The sequence below is a fragment of the Gavialis gangeticus genome, unplaced genomic scaffold (assembly GCF_001723915.1).
Source record: "Gavialis gangeticus isolate Ggan-Ray unplaced genomic scaffold, GavGan_comp1, whole genome shotgun sequence".
NCBI classification, from domain to species: domain Eukaryota; kingdom Metazoa; phylum Chordata; order Crocodylia; family Gavialidae; genus Gavialis; species Gavialis gangeticus.
This window is the reverse complement of record NW_017729032.1, coordinates 188,991,235-188,999,271: the sequence shown is the minus strand read 5'-3', so window position 1 is coordinate 188,999,271 and position 8,037 is coordinate 188,991,235.

Below are 8,037 nucleotides of genomic sequence, written 5' to 3'. Positions count from 1 at the left end.
AGGGCGGCCCCTTTAAATCCAGAACCTTCTGGGAGCAGCTGACCAGTTGAGCAGGGGTTAAGGATTGAACCCTGCCAGCTGGTCAGGTGACAGGAAGGGGAAGGCCAGAACCATATAAACCTCAAATAGAGAAGGCCAGAGGCAGCAGAGAGGGAGACGCCCAATGACTATGGAGCAGCTGTGGCAGCCTTCTTGGGAAGAATACTCCATGGTGTAAAACAGAAGCACAGACACATGTAAGCAGGCATTTGCTTCTCTTATTTTTTTTTTATTTTCATTATATGACCATAGAGGCCTATGGTTTACATTTACTATATTAAATGCTGGTGGTTTGTGACTGAGGCTGTAGGGAAGGAGGAGACCTCATTAGCACTGAGGGGCACCATGACAGAGGGCTTAAGAAGCCCTGCTCCACTGGGGCTACAAGCCCTGAGCTGCTTGAAGGGAAGACAGGAGCCTTGAAGGCAGTACCTAGTGGGTGGACTTAGGTGAACAGCCTTAACTACAGAAAGAGATGCAAAGCTGGAGGGGGCTGAGGCCCCAACAACCTGACACCACAGGGACACAGTGTAGAAGGTACAGTAGGCCTGGTGTCATGGAGACTATGTAACAGAGGGCCTTGAGCCTGAGCAAGAGCCTTGGGGTTAAGCCCTGCTTAGTGGGTTTTTGGCTGGCAGGCCTAGCTAGAGAGAGAGAGAGAGGATAAGTCCACAGAGGCTGAGACCCCAACATAAAAAGAAAATTATAAAACATCTGTGAGGCACAGGTCACATCAAGGGGAGTAGGAGCGTGCATTTTGCCCTTAAGGCAACAGCTTATTATCCTATAGGCAGTGAGCCTGAAGCCTGTCTGGGAACCTGTAGGTCAGCCTCCCTCCTTTTTAAGAACCAAGAAACATCAAGTCGTGGCAGAAGAGTAAAGGGGGAAAAAGCTGATCCCCAAGGGAGGAAAATTCAGCAAGACTTGATGGGGGCACAATCACCAGCCTCTTTTTTTTTTTTTTTAAATGTAGCCAAAGATGGCGCCCTGTCACACTGACCCATCCACCAAGAGTGAAAACTAAGCTGGCATTTTTGTAGGGTGTGTCTTGAATCTAGCGAGGGATGTTTTTAATGTATTGAGGTGGTGTTTTGAGTCTAAAAAAGATGAGAGACAATCATTTAAGCATACATGCTTATGTATTTACAATCCAGAGGCAGGACCAAAATGTCCAGGTATTGGGCTAGAAAAAACTGAAATTCAATGCCAACAGTATAAAGCTGATGTATAGTTCTATCTGTATTCATGATGCATGAGTATACTACTATCATTATCATGACCTAGTGTCTGGACAAGAGGAGCTGCTTGAAGCTGCAGGTTCAAAATATCCATTTGGTGAGTCAGGCCCTTATGTCCTTTCTTCAGTACGCATCTACCTCCTATCTTTACATTCCTACACACACTTACAAATTGGATCCTAAATTTTCATATGTCATCAGCCATGGACAGTGTTTTCAACAGGGTCTATATGATTCAGAAACTATTTTGACCTACTAGGCAATGAACTGACTTCAGCTATAACTGTTTGTCTTTTTCCAGGTGGCCTACAACAATGCTGCATACCTAGCCACAGAGCCATCAAGCTCTAGGAAACTGCAACTAGTACAGACTACTTCTAAATGACTCCTCAGCTTAGGGTAATCCATCCCATATACTTCCCATAGAACATCAAGTCAAGATCAGGCTTCATCTTCAAGAAACTCAACGTGACCTAAGGCATCTAAAAGGTCACCTGAATTTCTGAGATGAAGATCATCATCTACAACTCCACTTCTCAGGCACAGTGGACCTTTCTATTACAATGATAACACAGCTCTATGTAGGAGACAGAGTTTTCTCAGGCACCAAGACTGTTGAATCAACGTCTGCAGGAACTATGGGCCACCACAAAGCTCAGCAATTTCTGCTCCAAATGTAAAGTCCATTGCTTTCACTTAAGTGTTGCTGATTATAAACATACATGAGCATGTGAGTTTAAAAAGAAAAATCCTCTTGCAGAAAAAACTACTTAAAATTTTCCACTGCGCACACAATCTATCCCATGGGGCAAGGATGAGAGTGAGAATAAACTACATGAGACAGATGTTAGTCACATCACTTAATTAACTACTGGAAGGCATTCAGATAGTACACTAATGAGGGTGGTCTTAGAACCTGAATAGAACAAGCAGGTGTTGGTATACTGTGCATGTGTTAGCAGCAGCATATAACAACAACTGGTGGGAAATGCACAAGTATTAAACCCACTAACTGAATTGCAATCTCCTACATTATGATACTATAAGGCCAGTATAAAACTTCTAGTCACACACACGCATTTGAATGCACTTAGCAAGGAAAATATGTCATTCATTATACTTAAAAGCAGCAAAGTAAAGGGCAGTAGGATCCTGGGAGGGAGGGGGGATCATTTGGTATTCTCCCCTACCCCCAAAATCTGTTTTTCAAACTTCTTTACATTTCTTTCCTCCATTTTTTTCCAGTCCTTTACCCTTACATGACTCTTTCAGATGCTTTGAGCTATATAGAATAAAGCTTGTAAGTCCTGAAAATTGTGTTAGATAGAAGCTGTCATGGTATTTCCAATACATGAAGAAGGAAGGAAGTGTCTTTTGATAGTAGGAGGTCATTTTACTTGGAAGGGAAAAAAAGTTTAAGTTGCCAACCAGGAAGCAAAGTCATGCTTAGTTAAGCCTTGGAATTGCACAAGTCTGAGAAACCTCAGATCTGTGGCCCAAATTAAAATTCCTCAGCCTTCAGTGCTTCCGGAATTGGCAGTGGTATTTGTCCATCTCTAATAATTTTAATGAGTGAGAGATAGTGAGATATGTAAATGAGGAAGTGCTTTTCTTATGTGGGTGATGAGAGCAAAGCATAATTCTGCACACATCAGGGGAATTTTCAATTAGTCCCAGCCTGATATCCTGTGGAAGTGACAAAGGGTACCATCTGCTTTACAAGCGTTAAGTGGTTTATTATCCAAATCAGAATAAGGCAAGGGAGACCACAGAATCAGTGGTAATAGAAAGGCGGTAGGAAAGAGAGAATGTTAAAGCATTTTGTTAAAGGAAGTGTTGTAAGTCTTCAAGGGCCAAATGTTACTGTACATATTAAGCCACAAGCTAGTGGAAACAGTGTGAAAAGTAATCACAGAAGCCAGCTTCACATGTGCTGGCACATTGCTGATGGGAATAGGGATGGTGCTTAAATTTCACATGTTCTGTTGGGTTGAGCATAAATTAACATGGTTCTGAGCTATCCCAATGTGGAAAAAGGCCCGTATAAATCTGCCTGCCGTTCAGATGCTGCAGTCTGATAAGAGCAGATGGTAGGGCAAAAAGTCAATCATATGTTTCTGTAGTCTTGAAATGGAAAAAGGCAAGCTCCTTAGGAAAGATAAGCAGAGATGCCACCCCAATATTACTTTCAGAAGCTATGCCAAGAGTGTGTTTAACATTCCAGCTATACTCGTCATCTTGAATTCCTTGGCAACAAGCCCAACATGTCTCCTACTTTTTCCCACATTTCAGTCACCCTTCCACCTCCCAACCCTCACTTTGGATACATATTTCTTACACTGTTTGGGGGCACTGCTTGCATAAGCTGACCCTCAACACTGGGTTAACATTGCCAATGAATGTCTTCAATCTGCACCCACTATTCATAGCCTAACTTCCAACCCCACTGCTGGGTATCATAGCACTTCCATAACCGCACCAACATTCCCTTAGTCTTTGTTACTACTGTCACACTCCACATGTTAGTACTGAACCTACCTTTAGCAGCTAGTCCCTAGTCTGCTCTACTCACACTTAAGTCTTGCCAGTAGAAGATTCAACATAGATACAATGTCCTTAATTTCTTCCCCAGGATATATGGACCAGTTCTTCCTACAGCAGATCTACCATGCTTCAGTCAGTAGCTCTATTAAGACAATATTGCCATAGGGAAAAATTGAAATTATTTCATTTAAAATTATTATCCATAAAACTGCCCATTAATAGGTACTGCACACAAATATCTGGCCTTACTCGATACTTTATTGTGCCCTATTATCTGAATCAAGTTCTGAGGCAAGCTGCAGCAGTCTCCTGGCAATACGAGAAAGTGAACAGATGTCCACATCAAAACATCATAACAGCTTGATCTCACCAACACCTTTGTGACATTCTCAGCAGAAAAACCAACCAGGATTAAATTAGTCTGGAATTTCGACTATCATACAATCTGTGTTGGTCAAGTAAACTTTGGTGGAAGAAGGAAGTTTGCACTGTTATTCTTTATCTTGCCAATCTAAGAGTTTTATGTGAATTATCCACTTATTTTATTTCTCTTGTACAATATAGGCCTTTTCATGGTATCTTTTTATTAGGTTGGTCTGAGATTAGATGTGACACAATTGCAGAGTTTTAACCAAATACTAATAATGGTGATGGATATCAAATATTAATTTAATATTCAATGTTTAAATCTAAATTTAAAAGAATAAAATTAAAAATGGAAAAGCATATAAAACATGAACACCAAAAAAAGCCTGGAAACCAACAAGATTAATGCCAGAACCAATACATCAATTGCAATTGTTTAACATTGCCTCTCCTACCCTAATTTTAACCTGAATAAGGTTCAATTAACTTCTAAGGTCTTTGGGAAAGGCACCTGTCTTCTTACTGGTCCATAAGGTGGCAGGCACCAGGTTATGTGTATTAATAATGAATAATTAATACAAAACTATTTGATGCTACCCATTATGTTGCCGAGATAACTTCTAAGTTTTGTACTTCCAGGAAAAAATAAATGGCAATTAAAGCAAGGTAAAATTCCCACTCTTTAGAGAAAATGAATGTTAGAATATGAAGTATGAACTATAAATATTTTCACACTGAAAGAAATAATCTAACTTTACTGAATGTCTTAAATTCAGTGTTTTGCTAAATGGTATAGTAATACTGTTTTTTCATTTCTTCTTGTGAAAAGGATTTTTACCTCAGATAAAATGCACATACACAAGTGTGCACACACATAAGAATAGTGATAAACCAATTCCCTTCTGCAATAATCTGGTTTCAAGTTATCCAAACTTTTCAAAAACTTAACATTATCTCTCTTTCTTTGAAGTTTAATGTTTCATTTTTCATGCTGTTAAATTGCATTACCTTGTATCAGTGATGGAGATAATTCTGCTTCTTATATTGCTGAGCAACTTGCACTGAATTTCCAATGAAATCTTTTGGTGAAAGATCTCTTCCTCCTCCTTGCAAATTGGTTCTTTATCTAAGTAGAGCTTTAGGAACATAACTTTTTTGCATCCAGATATGAACATATTGCTTGCTTTTCTTGTTGGAAAGTAAATTGTCACTCTGGAAAATGAAAATGTTGTCAGATTGGAGAGTGACAGCTTTGGAAACTAGAGTTTACAGCAGCCCCTCCAACATGCCAGGGGCATCCTAAAGAGGAAGCAAATAGTCAAGGAATTGATGATCTTGCCATTTGGAGTTTGGACACTCAGTAAAATAGGGTATGAAGACAGACAGCTTAATAGAGAAAAATGAATGGCATTTGAGGCTAAAATGGAAGGGCATGTATTATGTGTAAGAGCCTGATGCAACAAAGTTGAAGAATTAAAAAAACTAGATTTAGAAGACAAATTAAAACTGTGAGACATCTTTTTCCTAAATGTCAGCTTGTAGATTCCACACTGCTTTCTGTTCTGGATACAATTGACCTGTTATTGCCAAGAGATAAGTTTCAAATGCTTCTAATTTTTTTTCATTTCCTTGTTATATTTTCTTCCAACCTCACCCCTCCGCCCCAAGTTATCAAAATTCTTCGTTCATTTGTAGAAGTAATAGCTCTATACTCCTTACATACAGTAACTAGGTATATATGCCTTTAAGTGACAGCTGAGTGCTAACATTTATGAGGATAACTATGCATCTTGTTTAATTTTTTTAATTTAGCAGATAATTTCCAGGATAATAGATTAAGCATCTGCCCAGTGTCAATATTTGTCTTTCTCTTTACCTGGTTGTCCACTTTCTAATACATAAATTCATTTTATTTCACTGAGCTGGCTAAGCCCTTTTCCCAAAGGAAATGTCATGAGAAAAAAATCAGTGTTTGTGACTTATAGGCTACAAATAAACTTCATAGTAACAATTTATTAAACACTGTCATCAGTAGACCTCAGTAGAGATGTACAAAACTTATTGGATTCACTTCACAGGGGTCACATCAATATTTTATTTGATTTTGAGTCAAGTAGGCTTGCACCCCCGGAGTGTTACCTTGCTTTTTTGGATTCAATACAATGAAAGATCCTCTTGATCTAACAACCTTTGTGTGTTCACAACTTCCAATGCTTTCAGCAAAACCAGAGTTATAAAGGGCTGCAGAATCAAAGTTCAAACAGATGCATATAATATGTGGAAACATTATGATTTCTTTGGAAACTTTGATTTTGAATTTCCAGGCACAAGCGGATTTAAAATGTACAACAAATTGTTGTTAGTGGAGTTGTTCGTTTGTTTTTTTTAAAGAAACCTGAAACAAAAAATCATAAAATGATCCTCCAAGTCCCTACTTTCTACACTACCCCAAACTGTATCATTAAGATGAATATTAGTATATGAATAATCCATCAGTAGAGAAGAGATACAGGTAACATAAGTTAAAGTAACAAAGTCAAAGTCAATTCTAGTCTAAGGCTCCTGTATAAGGTCACAACTTTGGATTGTGGGCATGGAATTTTAGAAAGATTTTTGACTCCCGTGGAAAGCTCCACTTAGTAGGCAAGATGGCTTACAACTTGTTTGCTGAAGAAGGCCACAGATGAGACCCATTTGTCAGTGTGGTTTAGTACCAGTAAGCCTCATTAGTTGATTATCTCTCTTTCAACTTGGTAACAGAAATATTAAAAACAAACATAGAATAACAGCAACATAAACTTGTAATGGGCAATTTAGAATAAAGTAGTTGTTGCAGTTCAGTTTTGAGAAGATAATGAAGTACTTGAATCTACATTTTTATGCACTCTAACTCATAACAAGGGAGTAAAAGAGCTTTCTGCAAGGAAGCACACAAGACAGACATCCAAGGGAGGTGAAAAAGTCAAGATTATAACAAATCAATTTTAGATAAAGTAGTATCCATAGCCCTTTGGTAGTTAACTAACGTTTTTCTTTCAATCGATAGCTATATTGTCTACTGAAAGGAAAATGCTAGTTAACTATTTGGTTTAGTCCCCTCCCCCTTCCTCTTAGAGTTGAAAATTAAATAAAGATTATAGGGAATTCATCATAAATAGTAGCCTAGACAGCTACAGTCATCATAAAGGGTCTAAATTTTTAAGCCCAACTCCTAGTTTCACAGAAGACATTGATAAAATGTCCTTTCCATTCAGTCTGAACAGAATTTGATCAGGCTTTCTGTTTCTTTCTAGGCTGCTGTGGTATATAGCTGGAGGAGTATGCATCTACCTCTGAGATCTCATCAGCAAATACAGCAGGAAAAGAAGGGTGAGCAAATTCCACAGTCTTCTCTGGACCTTGGAGCTTAGTTGAATCACACTAGATCACTACATAATATGAGAGCCAGTAATATGCCAGCATGAGCATTTCAAGCCCCAGAACATTTCCAGCCATAGCAATGACAAAATCATAGAATCATAAAAATTAAGGTTGGAAGGGATCTCAGGAGGTCATCTAGTTCAACCCCCTGCACAAAGCAGGACTATCCCCAACTACATCATCCCACCTAAGGCATAGTATAGGCAGATCTTAAAAACCTCCAAAGGTGGAGACTCCACAACCACTTTCGGTAACCTATTCCAGTACTTCACAACCCTCCTAGTGAGAGTTTTTCTTGATATCTAACCTAGATTTCCCTTCCTGGCATTTGAGACCCTTGCTTCCTGTTCTGTCACTTGCCACCATTGAGAACATTCTTGCTCCATCCTCTTTAGAAGCGCCCTCCCCCCCCCCCCCCCCCCCCCCCCCC